Below are 24,970 nucleotides of genomic sequence, written 5' to 3'. Positions count from 1 at the left end.
TGTCCTGAGTTGGAGCTAACTTGACAGCAACTAACAACAAGTAGGTGTGAGGTGGTATCCATCTAATTTTAATGATGGGTAGACAGGACCAGAGAAGAGACGTGACCTGTTCAGTGTCCTATGTCGCAGAGTTAGGCAATGGAGAGTAAATGTCTTCAGCTGCCAATGTGATGCGTATTCCCATCAGACCGGGTATCCCTTCTCTCCAACGTTAAGCGAAAGGCAAAGGCAGACCAGTAAAGTGACTCTGGGATGGAACTAGATTCCCTCACTCGCTGTTGGGCTCACCATTAGTGGAGAAGAGCAGCAGCTGGCTTCAGGGAAGAATCTTCTCCCTCAGACAGCAGCCTGGCTGAAATTTGCAGCCAGACTTGCCGGTCTAATTTTTCTAAACTTTTCTTTGATGGGGGGAGCTTCAGCAATAATATAAGTCTGCTTCACTTAAGTTCAGCAACATTGACCGAGAATCTGTTAGATGGTAGTCACAGTTCTACACATTAGGAGCACAAAGATAAAATATGCTCATACTCAACATATAAACAGATGACCTCAATATTATTCTATTGAGTGTTAACATGGAGGTAGCTTGGGGCACAAAGGAGCAGAGCTAAGGAGCACAGACCCATCTGGAAAAATGTGGGGGCAGGAGCTGAATCCCATGGGGCTTAGAGCCATGGTGGGAAGTTTGCCAGTCCTGTTCTACAGAGATGGGTGAACTGTGTAAGCAACTGCCCTAGGATGGGTGAGAGTGGGCTTGAAGTTCAAATAGAACATTCAACAGCCCAGAGCAGTAGCACCCTGGAGCCTGAGAGGGCCCTGGACAATACACGATGGATCCTGCCTGCAAAGTACTCTGGGAGAGAACCAGAGTACCTTACTGAGCAGTGATCTGAGCCAGGAAAAAAACATATCAAACACCTGACTTCTTGGTAATGTCAGTTGGAACCCATTAACTAGTACAAAGACAACCCCAACCATCATAGATTAGACACCTTTTTTCCTGGGTCCCTTGCATGTATCCTTGCACATAAGCACTAAGAATATAAGGCCTCACCATACTGCCATGTGGGGACCTCTACAAGTAACACTCATTGTAGGCTGAAAGAATCTTGGTGTCAACTTCAGTATGTAAGTTCCCTAATAAAGCCTTATCTGATCAACAGGGCTTTTACTGCCTCTTTTTTTGGAATCGGATCTGTGCCTCTCAGATCCACTTCTGCCACTGGTCTGGTGAGGTACGACAGAGCCTTTCAACAGAGCCAAGCATAGCTGAGAAACCATCCTTGGTGGTGGGCCAATCAGCTTGTGGAAAACCAGCACACATAACTCTAGCTGAGGTTTCTGGGCCTCTGGTAAGAGATAGAGGAGCTCTGGTGGCGCAGTGGTTAAAGCACTCAGCTGCTAACCAAAAGGTCAGTGGATCGAACCCACCAGCCACTCTGTGGGAGAAAGTTATGAAAGTCTGTTTCCCTAAAGATTTATAGCCTTGGAAGCCCTATGGGGCAGTTCTACTCCGTCCTATTGGGTCACTGTCTTAGTTATCTAGGGCTGCTATTACAGAAGTATCACAACTGGATAGCTTTAACAAAGAGAAATTTACTCTTTCACAGTCCAGGAGGCTAGAAGTCTGAATTCAGGGTGCCAGGTCGAGGGGAAGGCATTCTCTCTCTGTCGGATCTTGGTGAACATCCTTGTCATCAATCTTCCCCTGATCTAGGAGCTTCTCAGAACAAGGATCCCAGGTCCAAAGGACACACTCCCCTCCTGGTTCTTCATTCTTGGTGGCATGAGGTCCTCTGTCTCTCTGCTCACTTCTCTCTTTTGTATCTCAAAAGAGATTTACTCAAGACACAACCTAATCTTGTAGATTGAATCCTGCCTCATTAACATAACTGCCTCTAATCCTGCCTCATTAAAACACAGAGGTAGGATTTACAAAACATAGGGAAATCACATCAGATGATAAAATGGTGGACAATCACACGCTACTGGGAATCATGGCCTAGCTTAGTCGACACATATTTTTGGGGTACACGATTCAATCCATAACAGTTCCCATGAGTCAGAAACGACCTGACAGCAGGTGGTTTGGTTTTTGGGTTTTGGTAAGAGGTCAAATGAGAAAGGCAACCATCTACTAACTGAGCAAATAACATTCATTCGCAGCTAAAAGTCAGGTCCTGTACTTGACTGTGTACAGCACTGAAACCGTCATGGCTGGCTTTGTTGATCACACCACCCCCGCACACAGTGTAACTATTGTTTTTCAGTTATGAAGGAAATATTAGGCCCCCAAACAACCACACAAATAAAGAAAAATCTATATAGGTTCATTTTTTCCACCTTGATTTGCGTAAAATACTTCTTTTTCACACCAGCCTTCGGCTCTGCGGTTTCTGCCCTGGTGGGCCTCAGCAAAAGTGTGAACATGTGAGGCGGCTGGCCTAATGCCACCCGAAACTATGTAAATCTGGCTCCCCAGCATCGGTATTGAAGAGCCATGCACATAGGTGCAATGTGCCCTAGCTGCTGGTTACTGTAAGTGTGAAATACATTCTCGACTTTAGATCTTGGCTTTGAGATCCTTTTCTCTTCAAAGTTGTGTTTTCGGTGTTTTGTGCTGAGAGGAATATCCACCATGTTGGTTTTGAGGACTTTTTAAATGAAAAGCCCAGAGATCTGTGACTAGTGGTAATGGCACAGGAACATGACTGTTATTTGATGCAAATTTCAGCCAATATTTATAGTCATTGCTATGGGAAGAATCCTGAAGGCTATAGAATTTGTATACAGGAGGATGTAGGAATGATGGTCTTACTGAGCCTGAAGAGGGTGGGAGATAGGCGTTTGAAGCATTAAAAAGAAATGACATAGATTATATGTTACTAATCCATGAAAAAATGACATTTCTCACTAGATATTTTTAGTCACGTTTTAAAGAAAACTGATAAGATAGCTATTGTCCATATCACAGAATGTTAGTTTAAAAATTGGGGTTGCTGGGTGTGTGCCCATGGCCCTCTAAAGCATCTATAGCACCACCACTGTGGAGGAAGAAATGTTTTCTTTCCTTTATAAGAATGAAAATGGCTTTCTTTTGGTTTGGGAATCAGGGCTAATTTCCACCCCATTAAACCACAGATGCATCTGTATGAACCAAGTTCTTTTTTCTTCCAGAAAAGAAGGAAGAGTTTGTGGAAGGGTCTTAGTAAGGGCCCTAGCATCTGTGCTTCTCTCTCTCACTGCAGCCAGGGTCATGGGTGCAGCAGCCTCAGGACTGAAGGCAAGAGTTGGGCAAAGACTTCCCCGATATGGTCCCTCCAAGAGGAGAAACGGCGGGCTGTGTGTGAGAGTGTGAGAGTGTGTGTGCGTGCGTGCGTGCGTGCGTGTGTGTGTGTGTGTGTGGAGAGGGTTCCTGGGAGGGTTCCTGGAGTGAGCACATGGGGTAGAGGGAGGCAGAGCTGAAGTTTGGTGTTTAACACTCTCTCTCTCTGCCTCTCTCTGTCTACTTCTTCCCTCAACAAATTAAAAAAAAAAAACTATCATGCTAAACCAGGGCTTCGAGCTGGTTTGTTTCCGTTTGAAACCCTGCTGAGAATGTGCACTTCCGCCCCAGACATACTGAATCAGAATCTACAGTTTAACAAGATCCCCAGGTGACTCTTACAGATAGTCAATTTTGAGAACCACTGCTGTACTAGTGGTTCTCAGGATTGGTCGATAACCAGCAGTGCCAAGCGTCGCCTGGGGGCTTGTTAGAAATGCAAATTCCTGACAGGGGTCAAACCCAAATAAACCTGTTGGAAGACCTGTGCTAAACATGTACCAAAACATTCCCCATTTTAATCATGTGTATTATACAATACAGTGATATTAATTACATTTACCATGATGTGCCACCATCACCTTTTAATCATCCTAAACAGAAACTCAACACCCCTTATGTAGAAATCCCCATTTCCTCCTCCCACCAGCCCCTGGTAACCACTAATAGACTTTTGTCTCTATGTATTTGCCTATTCTAGTTATAATAAGTCAAATCATAGGATGTTTATCTTTTTGTGTCTGACTTATTTCACTCAATGTGATGTTTTCCAGATTCACTCATGCTGCAGCATGCATCAGGACTTCATTTCTCTTTATGACTGAATAGTATTCCATTGTATGTATATACCAAACTTTGTCCATTCATCCGTTGATGGACAGTTGGGTTGTCTCCACCTTTTGGCCATTGTGAATAATGCTGCAGTGAACATTGGTGTGCAATATCTGTTTGAGTCCCTGCTTTCAAGTCTTTTGGGTATGCACCTAGGAGTGGAATTGCTGGATCATACCTCAACAATTTTTTAATGAGCACCAACTACATGTCAGAGGTTGTGTAAGGTACTGGTGTGCAAAGGTGTATGAGTTGGGGATGGTGTACTCCCAGAGCGTGCGGTGGGTCAGGTGGTGGTGGGGCATCTCAGAGGAGCAGCATATAGTCTGAAGGTGGGTGTGCAGAGGCCAAGTCCTATCTGTTGATTTCAGGGAATGGGTGGAATAGTTTACGGGCTGGCTATGTTCACAAGAGTCCTGCGTTGGTTTACACTACTCTCTTTTCCTGGGATTTAGTCTGCTCCACAAATACCTGCTTGTTTTTCCAAACTCAGCTGTACCATCACTTCTCTGTGAAAGTTTCCTGACACTGGACAGAGGTCACAGCACTCCTCATGCTCTGATTACATCCCTGTGTCTGTCTTCTTGATGGTGAGGTCTTCAAAGTCTGAGACCATGGATTGATCATCTGGTATTCCCACTATCCAGGACAAAGCAGTACTTAGCAATTGCTCTTGAATGAATGAATGAACCCTAGGCGTTGTATTTGGTTTCTCAAGCAGTGGTTTTTGGAGCCACTTTTCTTTTTTTTTTTTCTTTCCTGCCTGTAGAGATCGGGGGTCACCACCCAGTCATCTAGTTTTAGCAACAGACACCGGTGCAGAGGGCCTGCAAACCTTCTGGTTATGAAAGTGTTTGGCCTGTGTCTATGTTCTGTCCTACTTCTGCTGTAACAAATTTTCACAAATGTAATACCTTAAACAAAACAAATTTGTTATCTTACAGTTATAGAGCTCAGATGTCCAAACAAGTCTTATTGGCCTGCCTTCTGGAAGATCCAGGGGAGATTTTGTTTCCTTGCTTTTTCCAGCTTCTAGAGGCCACCCACATGCCTTGGCACACAGCCCCTGTCCTCTATCTTCAAAACCAGCAGCTGCAGATTGAGTCCTTCTTATGCTGCCATATCTCTGGTTCTTTCTCTTCCGCTTCTAAGGACTCCTGTGATTACATTGAGCCCACCCATAATCTCTTCTTCTTAAAGTCAGCTGATTAACAACCTTAATCCTCCTTTGCCATGTACCCTAACATACTCATGGACATTTTTTTTGGGGGGGGGGTGGATATTATTTTCCTTTCTACAGCCCGTGATACATTTCACATCTCAAGTACAGAATCTTTTGGTTAGAAAAATTAGCTGCTTTGTTGTTGTTGTTAGGTGCCATTGAGTTGTTTCCAACTCAGTGACACAGTGTACAACAGAAAAAAACACTGCATGGTCCTGCGCCATCCTCACAATCATTGCTATGTTTGAGCCCATTGTTGCAGCCACTGTGTCAGTCCATTTCATGGAGGGTCTTCCTCTTTTTCGCTGACCCTCCACTTTACCAAGCTTGATGTCCTTCTTCAAGGACTGATCCCGCCTGATAACATGTCCAAAGTACACGACCAAAATAAAGACTGTATCTTCATTCTTGCCATCTTTACTTCTAAAGAGCATTCTGGTTGTACTTCTGCCAAGACAGGTTTGTTCATTCTTCTGGCAGTCCATGGTATATTCAATATTCTCTGCCAACACCGTAACTCAAATATGTCAATTCTTCTTTGGTCTTCCTTATTCATTCTCCAGCTTTTGCCTGCATATGAGGTGATTGAAAATACCATGGCTTAGGTTGGGCACACTTTAGTCCTCAAAGTGACATCTGTGCTTTTTAATGCCTTAAAGAGGTCTTTTGCAGCAGATTTGCCCAATGGGCTGTGTCATTTGATTTCTTGACTGCTGCGTCCATGGACGCTGATTGCAGATATAGGTAAAATGAAATCCATGACAACTTCAATATTTTCTTCGTTTATCATGATGTTACTTATTGGTCCAGTTGTGAGGATTTTTTTGTTTTCTTTATGTTGAGGTGTAATCCATACTGAAGGGTGTGGTCTTTGATCTTCATTAGTTAGTGCTTCAAGTCCTCTTCACTTTCAGCAAGCAAAGTTGTGTCATCTGCGTAACACAGGTTGTTAATGAGTCTTCCTCCGATCCTGATGCCCTGTTCTTCTTCATATAGTCCAGCTTCTCATATTATTTGTTCAGCATACGGATTAAATAGGTATGGTGAAAGAATACAAGCCGGACGCACACCTTTCATGATTTTAAAGCATGCAGTATCCTCTTGTTCTATGTATAGGTTCCACATGAGCACAATGAAGTGTTCTGGAATTCCCATTCTTTGCAATGTTATCCAAAATTTGTTATGATCCACACAGTCCAATGCCTTTGCATGGTCAATCAAACATAGGTGGACATCTGTTATGGATTGAGTTATGTCCCTTAAAAATGTGTCAACTTGACTGGGCCACGATTCCCGGTATTGTGTGGTTGTCTATCATTTTGTGATCTGATGTGATTATGCTATGTGCTGTAAATCCTAACCTCTATGATGTTAATGAGGCAGTTATGTTAATAAGGCAGGACTCAATCTGTAGGATTAGGTTGTATCTTGAGTCAATCTCTTTTGAGATATGAAAGAGAGAATGCAGCAGAGAGGAGAGGGACCTCAGTTCTACCAAGCAAGAGAAGCCAGGAGTGGAGTGCATCCTTTGGACCTGGGTCCCGGTGCTGAGAAGCTCCTAGACCAGGAGAAGATTGATGACAAGGACTTTTCCCCAGAGCTGACAGAGGGAGAAAGCCTTCCCCTGGAGCCAGCACCCTCAATTTGGACTTCTAGCCTCCTAAACTGTGAGAGAATAAATTTCTCTTTGTTAAAGTCACCCACTTGTGGTATTCTTGTTATAGCAGCACTAGATAACTAAGACAACATATTTCTAGTAATCTTTGCATTTAGCCAAGATTCATCTGACATCAGCAATGATATCCGTGTCTTCTTCTGAATCTGGCTGAAATTTCTGGCAGTGCCCTGTTGATGTACTGCTGCAATCATTTTTTAATTATCTTCAGCATAATTTTACTTGCATGTGACATTAATGATATTGTTCAATAATTTCTGCATTGTATTGGATCACTTTTCTTTGGAATGGGCTCAAATATGGATGTCTTCCAGTTTGTTGGCCAGGTAGCTGTTGTCCAGATTTTTTTGGCATAGGCAAGTGATCTATGCTTTCAGTGTTACATTCATTTGTTGAAACATCTCAATTGGTATTCTATTAATTCCTAGAGGCTTGTTTTTCAGTGCAGATTGGATTTCTTCTTTCAGTAACATCAGTTCTTGATCATATGCTACCTCCAGAAATGGTTGAACATCGACCAATTCTTTAACTGCTGTAGGATTACCATTCAAGCCAAAGATCATGTAGGAGTTATGTGGAGGACTGATCTAGAAAGAATCAGGTAGGTACTGTGGGTGAACACCTTCTCTCAATGTATGGGAGTGATTGAGCTACATATGATGTTGGTTTCTCTCTGGTTTTGAATCGTGACCACAAGAAGGTACTTAACCACAGATTAACTATTCCTGGGTTGAGATGACTGTTAATAATGACAGTCAGGTGTCAGGCACTCTTTTGCATAAATAAATACATCATGTCAATTAATACTTTCACTAAGGGGTAGGTGTTATTGTCCCCATGGTTCAAATGAGGAAATAGGAGTTGAGCCAAATTAAGTATCTTGCTCAAGGTCACATAAGAAGTGACAGAGCTGAGCATAGAACCTGGGCTTAACTGATTTCACTCTATTTAGCATCAGCACTGGGGAAATCAATTCTCTTGAATGCCCTCCTGACTTATTTCTCAGTCCTTGGGGCAAAGGTTACCCCTAGAATTACCTGGTTTGCTTTTTAAATAAATCCAGTAACCAGTGTCAAACCAATTACATCAGAATCTTTGGGCATGGGGGTTGGACAACTGTATTTTTGTTTTGGTTTCCCAGTTATGTGGCAATATGTGGTTAGTGTTAAGAAATGCTGCCTTTCAGTTTCTCAAAAAGTTAAACATAGAACTACCATGTGACCCTGCAATTCCACTCCGAGGTACATATCCAAGAGACTTGAAAGCAGCAACACAAACAGACACGTGTACACCGATGTTCACAGCAGCACTATTCAACAACAGCCGAAGAGTGGAAACAACCTACATGTCCATTAACAGATGAATGGGTAAAGAAAATCTGGCACATACACACAATGGAATATTACTCAGCCATAAAGAGAAATGAAGTCCTGATGCATGCTACAACATGGATGAACCTTGAAAACGTGCTGAGTGAAGTAAGTCAATCACAAAAGGACAAACATTATATGTTCTCACTTATAAGAGACATCAGAATAGGCAAATGTATACAGACCAAAATTTATCTGTGGTTGCCAGGGGTGGGAGGGAGGGGAAAGGGTGAGTCACGGATTAGGAAACAGTGAGTTACTGATCACAATGATGGAAAATTTGGCAACCATTATTGGTGAGGGTTGTTCAACATGACTTATGTAATTTATAGCTCTACATTGTACACATGAAAAACGTTGAATTGGAAATTATTCTGTTTTATGTATTTTTGCAACAGTAAAAAAAGAGAATCTTAACAACATGTAATTATATCGAGTAATAGTGATAAAAAAGAACTGCTGCCTTAGGGAATGTTGTGTGTGCTCTCAGGAACCCAGTTTTCCTTGACTCTTTGTGCTTAACCTCTGTCCAGAGTTGCTTCCCTTTTGTTCTGTGGCCAAGTAGGAAGAATTGCCTTTCTTTAATCCCCCCAGGGGCTGCATGGCCCCCCAGCCTGTTGACCAACTTCTTAATAATACAGCAGGTTAGTGGGAGCCTCTCTTCCTGCACTGTCCCCCTTTCTCCTCATAGCAGCTGCAGGTGATGTCTTTACCTGGGCATCTGTGTTTAGCCAGGTGAGCAGGGAGCAGACAAATGGCCCCAACAGTGGCAGAGGTAATACTCTACACTTCAGAGGAATAGAAGTACTTCATTTTTACTTGCTTACTTGCTTTTCCCTCATTGATTTTATGTTGGAATAAGTTTTTGGTACTTGAAGAAAATAGTAATTTGCAAAGACAGTGATTTAAGCTTCTCCCCTAACTTCTTATTGGTTTAATAAATCCACATAGCACTTTAGAGTGGAAATAACTTGAATGCTTATCTCTAACAAATAAATAAATAATTGGCCTCATAAAAAGTCTTGATATCCAGTAGGGTGATACTTTTACTTCTTTAAAATTATCTTAGCTATACCTAACCCTTCACTCTTTCATATGAATTGTGCTTTCAATGGAAGTTTACACAGCAGTTTAGGTTCCCATTCAATAATTTCTACACAAATTATTAAGTGACATTGGTTACATTCTTCACAATGCATGACCATTCTCGTTATTTCCGTTCTTTCTGTTTCCATTAATCTAGTTTCCCTGCCCCCTTACATTCTCGTTTTTGTTTTAAAGTAATTGTTGGCCATTTGGTCTCATATAGGTGACTTCTTAAAGGAGCACAGTACTTATGAGTGATGTTCATTATTTGATGAGCCCATCTGTTATTTAGCTACAAGGTGCCCTCAGAGGGTTTGTTTTGGTTTAAGGTTTGAAGAGTATCTCAGGGCAATAGTCTTGGGGAGTCCTCCAGTCTCAATCAGTTCAGTAAGCCTGGTATTTTTTTCAAGGTTCTGTTTTACATTTTTCTCCCATTCTTTCAGGATCCATCTATTGTAGCCCTGGTTAGAATGGTCAGTAGTGGTAGCTGGGCACCATCTAGTTCTTCTGATCTCAGAGTAGGTGAGCCCGCAGTTCATATAGACTAGTCACATAAATTTTATGAACCCATACAAAAATTTATTCCATTCTGGAATGGTGGATGAGTGCTGCTTCCACAAAGAGCAGGCAGTTGGGGTGGAAGGGAGTTGAGTTTTGGCCCCATTTCTGTTACAAGTTTGCTGGATAACTTCAGGAAGATGATTAATCAACCAGCGAAAACCCTGTGAATCGCTATGGTCTGACCTGAAACCATTCATGGGGATGGTGCGGGACGAGGCAGATTTTTGTTCTGTTGTATGTGGGATCACCATGAGTTGGGGGCCGACTTCAAGGCAGCTAGCAACAACAACAAGTCTTCAGCATAAAAGTGGTGACTCCAGGAGGGTCATGGGAAGCATCTGGGGATTCAATTGCTTTTAGTATATTCACAAGGTGGTGTAGCCATTAAAAAAATAAAAGCACTAGCTAATTCCAGAACACTTTCATCACTTCAAAAGGAAATCCCATACCTGTTAGCAGTTACTTCCTGTTATTACCTCTCCTATCCCCTAACAACCACTAAACTGATTTCTGTCTCTGTGGATTTGCTTAGTCTGGACATTTCTTATAAATGTAATCGTACAACATGTATTGTATTTATGTGCAAATAACATGCACCTCCTGCATTTGTCTGCTGGCGGCAACCCCCTCCCAGGAGGCATCCTCACAAGTACTGCCATCCAATCCTCTTCCATGTGCCGCTGTAAAGAAAAAAATTAGCATAGTGCTTACAAAAATATCTCACTGGAGAGAGGTCTTGGCCAGTAAACAATCACAGAAATCTCACTTTATTTGCATAAAAATATGGTAGTTCTTTTGTCTGACTTCTTTCACTTAACATAATGTTTTCAAGGTTGTAACATGTATTTGTACTTCATTCCTTTTTATTACTAAATAATATTCCATCGTATCGATGTAACATTTTGTTTATATATTCATCTGTTGATGGACACTTGGGTTGTTTACACTTTTTGGCTATTAGAAATAATGCTTCTATCAGAATTTTTGTGTGGATGTATGTTTTCAATTCTCTTGATATATAGCTAGAATTCCTGGGCCATATGGTAACTTCATGTTTACATTTTTGCTGAACTGACAAAGTGTTTCCCAAAGTGGCTGTACCATATTACATTCTCATCAGCAATGTATGAGTGTTCCGGTTTCTCTACATCCACACCAGCACTTGTTATTATCTGTCTTTTTTATTATATTCATCCTAATGGGTGTAACTACCACCTGTCTATCAGCTTGTCATACTTTGGTGGCTTTTGTGTTGCTATGATGCTGGAAGCTATATTACCCTTATTTCAAATGCCAGCAGAATCACCCATGATGGATAGGTTTTAGTGGCACTTCCAGGCTAAGACAGGCTAGGAAGAAAGGCCTGGTGATCTATTTCAGAAAACTAGCTAATGAAAATCATATGGAGCACAATAGAACATTGTCTGATGTGTTTGCTTTGGACACATGATCAGGAGGGAGCGATTTCTAGAGGAGGACATCATGTTTGGTGAATTAGAGGGCCAGCGAGGGGAGGGGAGATGCTTGGTGAGATGGATGGGCACAGTAGCCACAAAGATGGACTTGAACATGCTGGCAATTGTGAGGATGATGCAGGACCGGAAAACACTTGTACTTGAGACAACCATGAGTCAAGGTCTGCTCAAAGGCAGCTAACGACAGCAGTGGGTAGGAAGTGGTATCTCATTTTAGTTTTGATTTGCATTTCCTTAATGACCATCGATGTTGAGCCTCTTTTCAAATGCTTATTGACCATTAGTTTATCTTCTTTGGAAAAATGTCTTTTCAAATCCTTTGCCTCATAAAAAGTCTTGATATCTAGTAGGGTGATTTCTTTCTTTTACTTCTTCAAAATTGTCTTGGGTATTCCTGGCCCTTCACTTGTTCATATGAATTTTATGATTCCATATAAAGATTTATTAGCACTTACAGTGGGTCGCTGTGAGTTGGAATCCACTTGATGGCAATGGCCTTTTTTTTTTTTTTTTTTACAGGTTTATAGTGGGATTGACTAGAACCTGTAGGTTAATTTGGGGAAAACTGATTCTGCAGAATATCTATAAACACAGTTGTGGCAAATATTAGCAGCCCCAGCTTCCACGCCAGCTCTGGATTTTTTACCTCCAAGTTATTACATGAGAGAGTAAGAGACTGTTAGTTTACTGTTATTTTGGATCTATTGCACTCAGCCACATCCATATCCCAAGTAATAAAATGATGTCTCTCTGTTTATTTAGATTCTTAGATATATTTTTCAATTTTTTAAAAATTTTGTCCATAAAGCTTTTCACATCATTTGTTAGATGTATTCCTATATTCTTTATGGTTTTTGCTTCTATTATTACCTGTATCTTTTTAAAGATCACAGTTTTTGTATGTTTGTTGCTAGTGTGTAAAAACATTATTGACTTTGTGTATGTTTGTAAACCAGTACTTTACTGAAAGCTCTTATTAATTTTCTCAGCTTGTCTATAGACTTTTAAAAACTTTTTTCTGTATTGAACATATCTAGGAATTACAACTTTTTTCTTCTTTCTAATTCTTATATTTTTAAGCTTCTTCATCTTGTCTTATTGCATTGGTTAACACTGACAGTCCAGATTTGTACAGAAGCAGTAATAGCTGGCATCCTCAGATTTGTCTTCCTTTTAAAGGAGAAAGCTCTGTTTTTTTTCCCTATTAATTATGATGTTTGCTCTTTGTTTTCGTAAATATTCTTTATCTGGTTAAAAAAAAATTTCCTCTCTTTCTACTGAAAATTATTCCCCAAGAATGGACTTTAATTTTAGTATAACATTTTTTTGCTTCTATTGAGATGATCATAAGTTTTCTTTTTTTTAATGTAATTTGTTGCTGTGTGGATTATTGCATGAATAGATTTGCTAACCTTAAACCTTCCTTCAAGTCTTAGGATTAAACCTACATACAGGACTTTTTTTTTTGTACATTTCTAAATTTATTTTGATAATATTTTTATCAAAAATTTTTTCGTGTGCCAATATTTATGAGGTTAGCCTATGGTTTTTAATTCTTATACTGTCCCACGTGGTTTTAAAACCAAGAATATGCTACTGACATCCAATGAGCAGGGAACATTTCTTCTTCTTCTATTCTCTGAAACTATTTGAATAAGACTGAAAATAGCTGCGTCTTCGATGTTTAGTAGAACTCACCCATGAAATCATTTGAGGTTGTTTTTTTTGTGGGTATATTTATGTGTGTGTGTGGGTGGGTGGGTGCGCGAGTATGGGCACGTGGTGGTGTGTGAATAAATTTTAAATTAGTGATTGAGTTTCTTTAATCATCATAACCCAAACCAAGCTAGTTGCTGTCGATTCTGGCTCATGGCGACCCCATGCGTGTCAGAGTAGAACTGTGTCCCTTAGGGTTTTCAGTGGCTGATTTTTCAGAGCTAGATCATCAGGCCTTTCTTTTGAGGTGCCTCTGGGTGGACGCAAACCTCCAACCCTTCAGTTAGCAGCCAAGCATGTTAACCACTGAGCCACCCAGGAAGTCCTTAATCCTCATAGGTCTATTCAAATTTTATACTTTTTCTTGGCGAGTTTTGATAAATCATATTTTCTTTGAGTATTATGCCTTTAATCTAAAAAACAAAAACAAAAAAAAACCCATTGCCGTTGAGTTAGTCTGACTCCTAGCAACCCTACAGGACAGAGTAGAACTGCCCCATAGGGTTTCCATGGAGCGCCTGGTGGATTCAAACTGCCGAACTTCCGGTTTGCAGCTGTAGCTCTTAACCACTACGCCACCAGGGTTTCCACCTTTAATCTAAGTGTTCGAATATCGTACGTAGTATTTTCTTATGATTTCTGAAAATCTCCACTGTATTTGTAACTATTCTTTTTTATCTCTTCATTGGTGTGTATTTTTTAATCGGTCACTGTTTTCTTAACCAATCTTATCAGAAGTTGTCGATTTTACTTGTTTTTCCAATGATCACTTTTAGTTTTATTGGTTTTTCTATTGTTTCTCTTTTCTATTTTATTAATTTCCCTTCTGACCTTATAATTTCCTTTATTACCTAGTTTTCGATGGGAGGGATTTATTCTGTTGTTTTTTTCTCAGCTTTTTGAGTTGGAGTCTTAGCTCGTTGTCTCCGCTTTTCAGGACTGCCGTAACTAAATGCCATAAAGTGGGTGGCTTTAAAGAACAGAAATTTATTGCTTCATAGTTCTGGAGTTCAGAAGTCCAAATTCAGGGCACTGGCAGGGCCATGCTCTTTCTTTCTCTGCTGCTTCTAGGGGAAGGTCCTGTCTTGTCTCTAGGTTTCTGGTGGCCTCCAGCATTTCTTGCTGTATTTTGGCTTGTAGATGGCTCCTTAGAGGACTGCTTCTCCCTTTGTGTGATGGTTTCTGTGTCTGTCCTTCTCTTTTATAAAATATCTCTCAGAAGGAATTAAGATCAGGGTCCACCTTACTCCAACATGACTTTGTTAACTGATAACATCTGCAAGGGAAAATCAGTTTCCCCAAATAAGGTCGGCAGTGCAGAGGTAGGACTTCAACATGTCTTTTGGTAGACACAGTTCAACTCATTCACTTATCAGTTCTCAGTCTTCCTTAAACTCTAAAATATGTGTCATAGAAAATTTCCTCTAAGTGCTATATAAACTGCATTTCGATACATGGTGTTTTCTTTTTCTTTCAGTATAAAATACTCTCCAATATTTATTAACATTTCTTCCTTGATCCAGGAATTAATTTCCAAACACATGGGAACTTGATAGGTTACCTTTTTTGTTAGGTGGTTGTTGTTATTAGGTGCCATTGTGTCAGTTCCGACTTATAGGGACCCTATGTACAAGAGAATGAAACACTGCCTGGTCCTGCGCCATCCTCATGTCATTTGCTATGCTTGAGCCCATTGTTGCAGCCACTGTGTCAATCCATTTTGTTGAGGGTCTTCTTTTTTTCTGACCTACTATTTTACCAAGCATGATGTACTTCTCCAGGGACTGATCCCTCCTGATAACATGTCCAAAATACAAGAGACAAAGTCTCACCATCTTTGCTCCTATGTAGCATTCTGGCTGTACTTCTTTCAAGACAGATTTGTTTGTTCTTCGGGCACTCTGTGGTACATTCAATGTTGGTTGCCAACACTGTAATTATAGATTAATATTTTTATTGCATTATGATCAAAGAACATGGTCCTGTAATATTAGTTGTTTGTGATTTGTTGGATGACTGTGAGTCCTAATATTTTAAATTTTCTAATTCTAAGGTGCAGGGATCTTTGTGTGCCTGCTAAATCAAGCTTGTAAATCACAGTCTCAAAAACTTCTACGGGCTGCCTGTTATACATTTGCAAGGTTTCTTTTCTTTCATTAGAGATTGTTATCTTACGCACTATATGTGTATTTAATGTTCTGTTTCAGATAGTAATCCTATCACCTCATGTTCTTGGGAGTCTAATTGCATTTATAGTGTGTTCTGCCTTTTGCTTATGGTGAATTTCTCCTTGTGTATTTTGAAATTTTTAATTTTGAGCTTATCTTAGGTAAACCTTTTTCCTCCATGACTCTTTCTGGCATTAGTAATTCTGCTTTTCCCAGGAGCCTCAGAGGTATCACTGGTCTAAATAAATAAATAAATAAAACCATCCAAAAAACAACCAAACCATTTGCCATCTAGTCGATTCCAATGACCCCATGTGTGTCGTCAGAGTAGAATTGTGCTCCGTAGGGTTTTCAATGGCTGTGATATTTTGGAAATAGATCTCCAGGCTTTTCTTCTGAGACACCTCTTGGTGGGTTCAAACTGCCAATTTTTGATTAGCAGCCAAGTATGTTAACTGTGCCACCAAGGGACTCAATCACTGGTCCAGACCACTGCCCCCACATGAGGTCTAACCCCTATACGAAATCCCTTGTACTATATAATTTCACAATGATTCATCTTATCTGATTAAACCCTGACTAATTCAGGTCTCCTACTCAACTTTGTGCTATCTGCACTCAGGAGCAGCTCTGCTTTGCCAGAACCTTCTAAAGGCCTCTCATGAAAGCAGTGTGGTCAGTGTCTGACCATCACCCTTATAACCAGAGACTCAAACCATGGGGCTGGATTGGGGAGAGGTGCCAGCCCAAACCTTCTATTCTCTTCTTTCAGTCCCACCCCAGCCAAATGCCTTCTTCCTCCCCGATTAATAAAAACCAATGCTCCCCTCACTTCTCCGGGTGTGAACAGATGTTCCGTGTGGGCGTGAGTAAGGGCAGAGGGGTGGTTTGCTGTCTGCACCAGCTGCTTCAGGGCTCTGCTCAGAGAGCCCCCAGTGCCCTTGGGGACATTGTGAACTCCTCCCTGAGCCTTGCATCTCCTGTTCAAATAGTCCCAGCAACTTGGCCCTTTTCTCATATATCCTTGTTTCCAGCCATTTCCTTTCAATGCAGCTTGTCCAGGTTTCTGGGATGGTTTAGGAGGCCTCCATAAGAATCTAGCCGATGAAATGAGCAGAGCCAACAGAGAAGAGCAATTTCACGGCCTTTGTGTGTCATCCAAGGAGCCCTGGTGGTGCAGTGGTTAAAGTGCTTGACTGCTAACCAAAAGGTCAGCAGTTCAAACAAACAGCCAGTCTGTGGGAGGAAGATGTGGCAGTCTTCTTCCGTTAAGGTTTACAGTCTTGGAAGCCCTATGGGGTAGTTCTACTCTGTTCTATAGGGTTCCTATGAGTCGGGATCAACCTAACGGCAATGGGTTTGGTTTTGGTTTGTTATGCCATGCGGAGGCAGTGGTGGTTCAGTGGCAAAATTCTCACCTTCTGTGAGGGAGACCCAGGTATGATCCCAGCCAGTGCACCTCATGTGCAGCCAACCACCCATCTGTCAGTAGAGGCCTGCGTGTTACTATGGTGCTGAACAGGTTTCAGTGGAACTTCCGGATTATGATAAGGACTAGGAAGAAAGGCCTGGCGAACTACTTTCAAAAATCAGCCAATGAAAACCCTATAGATCACAACAGTCTGGTCCACAACCAATCATAGGGATGGCAAAGGATCAGGCAGTACTTCGTTCCATTGTGTGTGGGGTTTCCAGGAGTTTGGGCCAACTTCACGGCAGCTAACAACAATTATATCTGTCAAATCTGAGTGTATAAAGCCCACAGAGACTGAGAAAATTCTTAAAGGCTAGAAACAGATGAACCAGTGGATGGATAATTAGAGCACCTGAATTTGAATCCTCCTGTATGAGTCTCTCACACTCTGGGTAAGTCTCTCTGTCTCTCTTCTGTAAAGAAGGTCTCGAATACTTACAATATTTTCTCCTCACTAGTTCCGTGGGACTTTGTGAATATGATAGGGAGAAAGTGTTCTGAGTTCTGGTGCAGCCTTTTCTAAACCCAACCGAGCACCATAACCCCCTTTGTGTTAGAAACCAAAATAGCTTCCCAGTTTTACTATTCCTTCCCTCCAGTGTTAAATCAGTAGGCTGGAGTGTGACATGGACATCTAGACTTAAACAATAAAAACTAAATAAAACTCTGAGGCTGAGTCAAGTTTGGAAACAATGAATCTAGGGAATAGTAGAACCAAGCGTCTTCCTATATGGCCAAGAAAAATTGAAGCAATTATCCAGATAATTACAGTTCATTAAAGGCAGAAAGCATACTGGCGAAGCAACATTCATCTCAGCTATTTAAATTCAGATTATGTGGCTAGAAGAGGTGAGAGTGGTGGGAGATTGAACAGGGGTGGGAGAACTGCATTTTCTGAACTCTTCTGTTTTCATTGTGGCTGCCATACTTTATGGGTGTGCTGGGAGCGTCTTCATTTCTTGTATGCTGATTGTTAAGTACTGTCATATCTTACAAACTGTTATGGAGTGAATTGTGTCCCCCCAAAATTAGTCAACTTGGCTAAGCCATGATTTCCAGTGTTGTGTCACCGTTTTGTCATCTGATGTGATTTTCCTATGTGTTATGAATCCTACCTCTATGTTGTTAATCAGGCAGGAATAGAGGCAGTTATGTTAATGAGGCAGGACTCGATCTACAGATTAGGTTGTGTCTTGAGTCAATCACTTTTGAGGTATAAAAGAGAAAAGTGAGCAGAGAGACATGGGGGACCTCATCCCACCAAAAAACTAGTTCTAGGAGGAGAGCAAGTCCTTTGAACCTGGGGTCCCTGCCCTGAGAAGCTCCTAGTCCAGGGGCAGATCGATGACCAGGACCTTCCTGCAGAGTCGACAGAGAGAGAAAGTCTTCCCCTGAAGCTGACCTGAATTTGGACTTCTAGCCTACTAGACTGTGAGAGAATAAACTTTCTTTGTTAAAGCCAACCACTTGTGGTATTTCTGTTACTGCATTACTAAATGACTATGACACAAACCATTGAATCCCCATTTCTGACATGGAAAAATGATTCCTGTTACTTATAGTACACCGCGTTCTGGCTAAACATCTTAGAATAGATTTGGGGACAACTTTAACTTTGCTTAAACCAATCGGTTGCTGTTGAGTCGATTCTGATTCACAGTGACCCCACAGTGTCAGAGTAGTATTGTGCTTCATAGGGCTTTCAGTGGAAGTAGATCACCACACTTTTCTTCCTAGGAGTCTCTGGGTGAACTCAGATCTTCGACCTTTCAGTTAGCAATTAAGTGTGTTAACTATTTACACCATCCAGGGACTTCTACATTTTGCTTAGGCTTTTAAAATTTGAATGCATCTTTATATTTATGTCATCATCAGCTGCCTCGAAATGGCATATGTAGCACTATATACACATTCCAGATGTTTTTGCGGGTGTGCATATCTATATTCTGACCTATTGGCTCCTTGGTACTTTATGACCCGTGTTTCCTAATTTGAGCGTGGGAGATTATGGCTCTGTCTTTAGAGACTGAATGGAATGCCTGCAACCCTATTTCGGTTCATGCTTACAGGGTCTGTATTTGCTGGATGGAGAATTTCGTCAATGCCAGGTATTCCCAGAAAGAGAAAGCTATAGCCTATTTTGGTTCCATCAAATGCATTTAGACTAGCTGCGGTGGAGTTGATTCTGACTCATGGTGACCCCGTGTGTGTTGGAGTAGAACTGCTCCATAGGATTTTCAATGGCTGATTTTTTGGAAATAGATCTCCAGGCCTTTCTTCTGAGGTGAGTTGAGTCTGGACAGATTTGAACTTCCAAGCTTTCAGTTAGCAGCTGGGACAGTTAACTGTTTGCACCACCCAGGGACTCTATCATATGCATTAGTCCGCTGTTTAGTGTCCTGCTCTGGTTATTCACCCTGGGAGGGGGTGGCTCCAAAGGCCCAGCATTGTTAATTCCTGCAAATGTTGACTGAGTGCTGCCACCTTGTGGCTGGGCAAACTCTAAAGTCTACCAGTGATTTAGGAAGAACCTTCCAACAAGGAACCAGACCTGCAATCCCTGTTCTGAGACATAGGCAGAGAATTATGCTCTCTTCCTCCTCTGCAGAAAACATTTACCATGAATTCCCAACAACCATTCCCAGGTTTCTATTTCCTGAATGAAGAATGCAACTGCTGTGTTATTAAGGTGGAATCCCACCTGTTCTTTTAAAGAGAAAGGAATTCATTTTTGTTCTGGTTTTAGTTATTTTTGGACCGACGCTTAAGCAACATTTTGAGCCAAGTTTTGAGAAGTTTGTAGAGAAGGCCTAGAAAATGATATACTCTGCAAGGTCAGGAAGAGAGGTTGAAAGTGGAAACAGGTGAGCCTTGCCTCTGGGGCAGAAGTTTCTGCACTAATGGCATCGTGGTCACCTGGAAGCTTATGAAAATGCAAATACTTGGCCCCAGCTCAGACGCAGTGAAGCAGAACTCTGGTGGTGCCTGAAATCTGTGGTTTAAGGTGGTTCTGATGGTCAAGCTAGAGAGCCACTGTGCTGGGGAATAAAAACCATCCCTGGGAAAATGTGAAGCTGAGGAAGCTCAGGATCCATTTGGCTCTCTGTCCTGCTCACTCCTCTTCAGTTCTCGCTCCCTGTGTTATTTCGTCAATAAACAGCAGATACTTATTGAGTGACCACGAGGCATAAGCCTCTGTTTCAGGTGATGTGAATACAGGAGCTGGTTGGAGCAAGGGCCTGAGCCATGCGCGTTTCCAGCCATTTCCCCAGTGATGTTGATGGTGCTGGTCTGGGGGCCACATTTTGGGAGCACTGTTTTAGAGAGACTGGGTGGTAGAAATAGTTAATGCACTTGGCTGCTAACTGAGAGGTTGGAGGTTGGAGTCCACCCAAAAGTGCCTCATAAGAAAGGCCTGGAGCTCTCCTTCTGAAAAATAGCCATTGAAAATCTTGTGGAGCGCAGTTCTATTCTGACACATATGCGTTCACCATGAGTTGGAATCGACCCAACAGCAATGGGTTTTTCAAATGGTGTTAGAGATAGGAGCAGCAGGCTGGGAAGCCCGTGTGGTTTTCATATGGTGATCCTGGAGACTTTTCGGGATCCATGTGGCTCTGAGACCTGCTTCTCAACCTTTCCTGCCTCTTGCCATGGGCACTCAAGAGACATGTTTGTTTGAATTGAATTCACATCCATTATAAAGAGATTAAAATAACATGCTGTGATTTCACCACCGAAGGTTAGGCAATTCCGAAGCCTAACAGACAGGCGATTGTTAAAAGGCCTTAGAGAACACTGTCAATAGTCTCGGAAATTATGGCCATACAAAAGCCCACCTGATGCTTGCCATGGCCCCAACCTGATTAATACCGCCTGCATGCTGGCACACCCACCCACCTCTTGTTAAATTCGCCATGTATAGGTTCGGTTGGTTCAACCAGTCTAAACAATTTTAATGCAAAGAATAAATAAGCACGTGTCTGTCAGTTTGTTGTACTGTGGGGGCTTGTGTGTTGCTCTGATGCTGGAAACTATGCCACCAGTGTCAGATACCAGCAGGGTCCCCCATGGAGGACAGGTTTCAGCTGAGCTTCCAGACTAAGACAGACTAGGAAGAAGGACCCGGCAGTCTACTTCTGGAAAGTATTCGCCAGTGAAAACCTTATGGATAGGTGTGGAACATTGTCTGATATAGTGCTGGAAGATGAGCCCCCCAGGTTGGAAGGCACTCCACAGAGGACTGGGGGAGAGCTGCCTCCTCAGAGTAGAGTCTACCTTAATAACATGGATGGAGTAAAGCTTTCGGGACCTTCATTTGCTGATGTGGCACGACTCAAAATGAGAAGAAACAGCTGCAAACATCCATTGATAATCCGAACCTGGAATGTACGAAGTATGAGTCTAGGAAAATTGGAAATCATCAAAAATGAAATGGAACGCATAAACACTGATATCCTAGGCATTAGTGAGCTGAAATGGACTGGTATTGGCCATTTTGAATCAGACAATCATATAGTCTACTTTGCTGGGAATGACAACTCAAAGAGGAATGGTGTTGCATTCATTGTCAAAAAGAATGTTTCAAGATCTATCCTGAAGTACAAAGCTGTCAGTGATAGGATAATGTTCATACGCCTACAAGGAAGACCAGTTAATACGACTATTATTCAAATTTACACACCAACCACTAGGGCCAAAGATGAAGAAACAGAAGATTTTTATCAGCTGTTGCAGTCTGAAATTGATCAAACATGCAATCAAGATGCATTGATAATTACCGGCGATTGGAATGCGAAAGTTGGAAACAAAGAAGAAGGATCGGTAGTTGGAAAATATGGCCTTGGTGATAGAAACAATGCCAGAGATCGAATGATAGAGTTTTGCAAGACCAACGACTTCTTCATTGCAAATACCTTCTTTCACCAACATAAATGGCAACTATACACATGGACCTCGCCAGATGGAATACACAGAAATCAAATTGACTACATCTGTGGAAAGAGATGATGGAAAAGCTCAATATCATCAGTCAGAACAAGGCCAGGGGCCAACTGTGGAACAGACCATCAATTGCTCATATGCAAGTTCAAGCTGAAACTGAAGAAAATCAGAGCAAGTCCGCGAGAGCCAAAATATGACCTTGAGTATATCCCACGTGAATTTAAAGACCATCTGAAGAACAGATTTGATGCATTGAACACTAGTGACTGAAGACCAGACGAGTTGTGGAATGACATCAAGGACATCATCCATGAAGAAAGCAAGAGGTCACTGAAAAGACAGGAAAGTAAGAAAAGACCAAGATGGCTGTCAGAGGAGACTCTGAAACTTGCTCTTGAGCATGGAGCAGCTAAAGCAAAAGGGAGAATTGATGAAGTAAAAGAACTGAACAGAAGATTTCAAAGGGCCTCTCGAGAAGACAAAGTTAAGTATTATAATGACAAGTGCAAAGAGCTGGAGATGGAAAACCAAAAGGGAAGAACACGCTCAGCATTTCTCAAGCCGAAAGAACTGAAGAAAAAATTAAAGCCTCGAGTTGCGATAGTGAAGGATTCCATGGGGAAAATATTAAGTGATGCAGGAAGCATCAAAAGAAGATGGAAGGAATATACAGAGTCATTATACCAAAAAGAATTAGTCGATATTCAACCATTTCAAGAGGTGGCGTATGATCAGGAACCAATGGTACTGAAGGAAGAAGTCCAAGCTGCACTGAAGGGACTGGCGAAAAACAAGGCTCCAGGAGTTGATGGAATATCAATTGAGATGTTTCAACAAACAGATGCAGCGCTGGAGGTGCTCACTTGTCTATGCCAAGAGATATGAAAGACAGCTTCCTGGCCAACTGACTGAAAGAGATTCATAGTTATGCCTATTCCCAAGAAAGGTGATCCAATTGAATGTGGAAATTATAGAACAATATCATTAATATCATATGCAAGCAAAATTTTGCTGAAGATCATTCAAAAACGGCTGCAGCAGTATATCAACAGGGAACTGCCAGAAATTCAGGCCGGTTTCAGAAGAGGACGTGGAACCAGGAATATCATTGCTGATGTCAGATGGATCCTGGCTGAAAGCAGAGAATACCAGAAGGATGTTTATCTGTGTTTTATTGACTATGCAAAGGCATTCGACTGTGTGGATCATAACAAACTATGGATAACAGTGCTAAGAATGGGAATTCCAGAACAATTAATTGTGCTCCTGAGGAACCTTTACATAGATCAAGACGCAGTTGTTCGGACAGAACGAGGGGATATCGATTGGTTTAAAATCATGAAAGGTGTGCGTCAGGCTTGTATTCTTTCACCATACCTATTTAATCTGTATGCTGAACAAATAATATGAGAAGCTGGACTATATGAAGAAGAACGGGGCATCAGGATTGGAGGAAGACTCATTAACAACCTGCGCTATGCAGATGACAGAACCTTGCTTGCTGAAAGTGAAGAGGACTTGAAGCAGTTACTGATGAAGATCAAAGACCACAGCCTTCAGTATGGATTACACCTCAACATAAAGAAAACAAAAATCCTCACAACTGGACCAATGAGCAACATCATGATAAACGGAGAAAAGATTGAAGTTGTCAAGGATTTCATTCTACTTGGATCCACAATCAATAGCCATGGAAGCAGTAGTCAAGAAATCAAAAGACGCATTGCATTAGGCAAATCTGCTGCAAAGGACCTCTTCAAAGTGTTGAAGAACAAAGACGTCACCCTGAAGACTAAGGTGCGCCTGACCCAAGCCATGGTATTTTCAATCGCATCGTATGCATGTGAAAGCTGGACAATGAATAAGGAAGATCGAAGAAGAGTTGACGTCCTTGAATTGTGGTGTTGGCAGAGAATATTGAATATACCATGGACTACCAAAAGAATGAACAAATCTGTCTTGGAAGAAGTGTGTCCAGAATGCTCCTTAGAGGCAAGGATGGCGAGACTGCGTCTTACATACTTTGGACATGTTGTCAGGAGGGATCAGTCCCTGGAAAGGACATCATGCTTGGCAGAGTACAGGATCAGCGGAAAAGAGGAAGACCCTCAACAAGGTGGATTGACACAGTGGCTGCAACAATGAGCGCAAGCATAAGAATGATTGTAAGGATGGCCCAGGACCGGGCAGTGTTTTGTTCTGTTATACTATGAGTCGCAACCGAGTCGACGGCACCTAACAACAAAAACAACAACAAAAAACAAATAAGCAGAGCAGCACATCACCCTGATTTGTGGCACAGTCATACAGTAAGAAATCTCAAAGCTGGGAGCTGAACTCTAATCGCAGATTAGAAAACAAATGTTTGGTGGTGTGTCTTATGCAGTCTCCGCTATCTGCTGAGTACGAACAGCTCCTCTGGTGGATCTTCTAGCCAGGACCGTCTGGGCAACTAAGAGCTGAATTTTGCTTTGCATCAACTTTAGTTTTGTAGAGAGGGTGGGCGAGGCACTGTCCTCTTTGTTGTTGTTAGCTGCCATCAAGTGGGCCCTGATTCACGGCAATGCAGGGAACAAAACCCTGCCTGGTCCTGCACCATCCCTACGATCGATTGCAGATTGGACTGTTGTGATCCACAGGGTTTTCATTGACTGATTTTCAGAAGTGAACTGCCAGGCTTTCCTTCCTAGTCTGTCTTAGTCTGGAAGCTCCACTGAAACCTGCTCAGCATCATGGCAACACGCAAGCCTCCACTGGCAGATGGGTGGTGGCTGTGCGTGACGTGCGTTGGCCAAGAAGTGAACCCAGATTTCCTGCATGGAAGGTGAAAATTCTACCACTGACCCACAAATGCCCCACACAAGGCAGCCTAGTGATGGAAAATACTCAAGGCTTTGGGGGCCAGGCAGAGTTGAACCCCAAATCCTTTGTACCTTGCAGAAAGTTATTTGGTCTCTCTGGTTTTCTTACCTATATATCTCATTTTCTTGCCTATAAATTTGGGACAATGCAACCTACTTCGTGTGGGTGTTTTTAAGGGTCAAATGAAAGACGGTAGGTAAACCACATAGTAGACGTTCAATATACAGTAGCTATTCTTAAGCCCCCAGCTTTAGAGGGTCG

At 41.9% G+C, this 24,970-nt stretch overlaps 1 long non-coding RNA gene across 4 annotated transcripts in view; it reads left to right on the top strand.

The window, feature by feature from the left end:
• The first annotated feature begins 7,201 nt into the window (after positions 1-7,201).
• LOC135231554 (uncharacterized) overlaps positions 7,202-24,970 on the top strand; it is a 149,112-nt gene continuing 131,343 nt past the window's right edge. For 2 of the 4 annotated variants that reach the window (XR_010322334.1, XR_010322333.1), the window contains exon 1: positions 7,879-8,531. This is a non-coding gene — a long non-coding RNA (uncharacterized LOC135231554). Of the gene's footprint in view, positions 8,532-24,970 lie in introns of all 4 variants that reach the window. The other 2 variants (XR_010322335.1, XR_010322336.1) reach the window with 2 other exon arrangements.

The sequence above is a fragment of the Loxodonta africana genome, chromosome 6 (assembly GCF_030014295.1).
Source record: "Loxodonta africana isolate mLoxAfr1 chromosome 6, mLoxAfr1.hap2, whole genome shotgun sequence".
NCBI lineage: Eukaryota > Metazoa > Chordata > Mammalia > Proboscidea > Elephantidae > Loxodonta > Loxodonta africana.
Note: the sequence above shows the minus strand (reverse complement) of the source record. Positions and strands in the feature narration are given on the sequence as shown.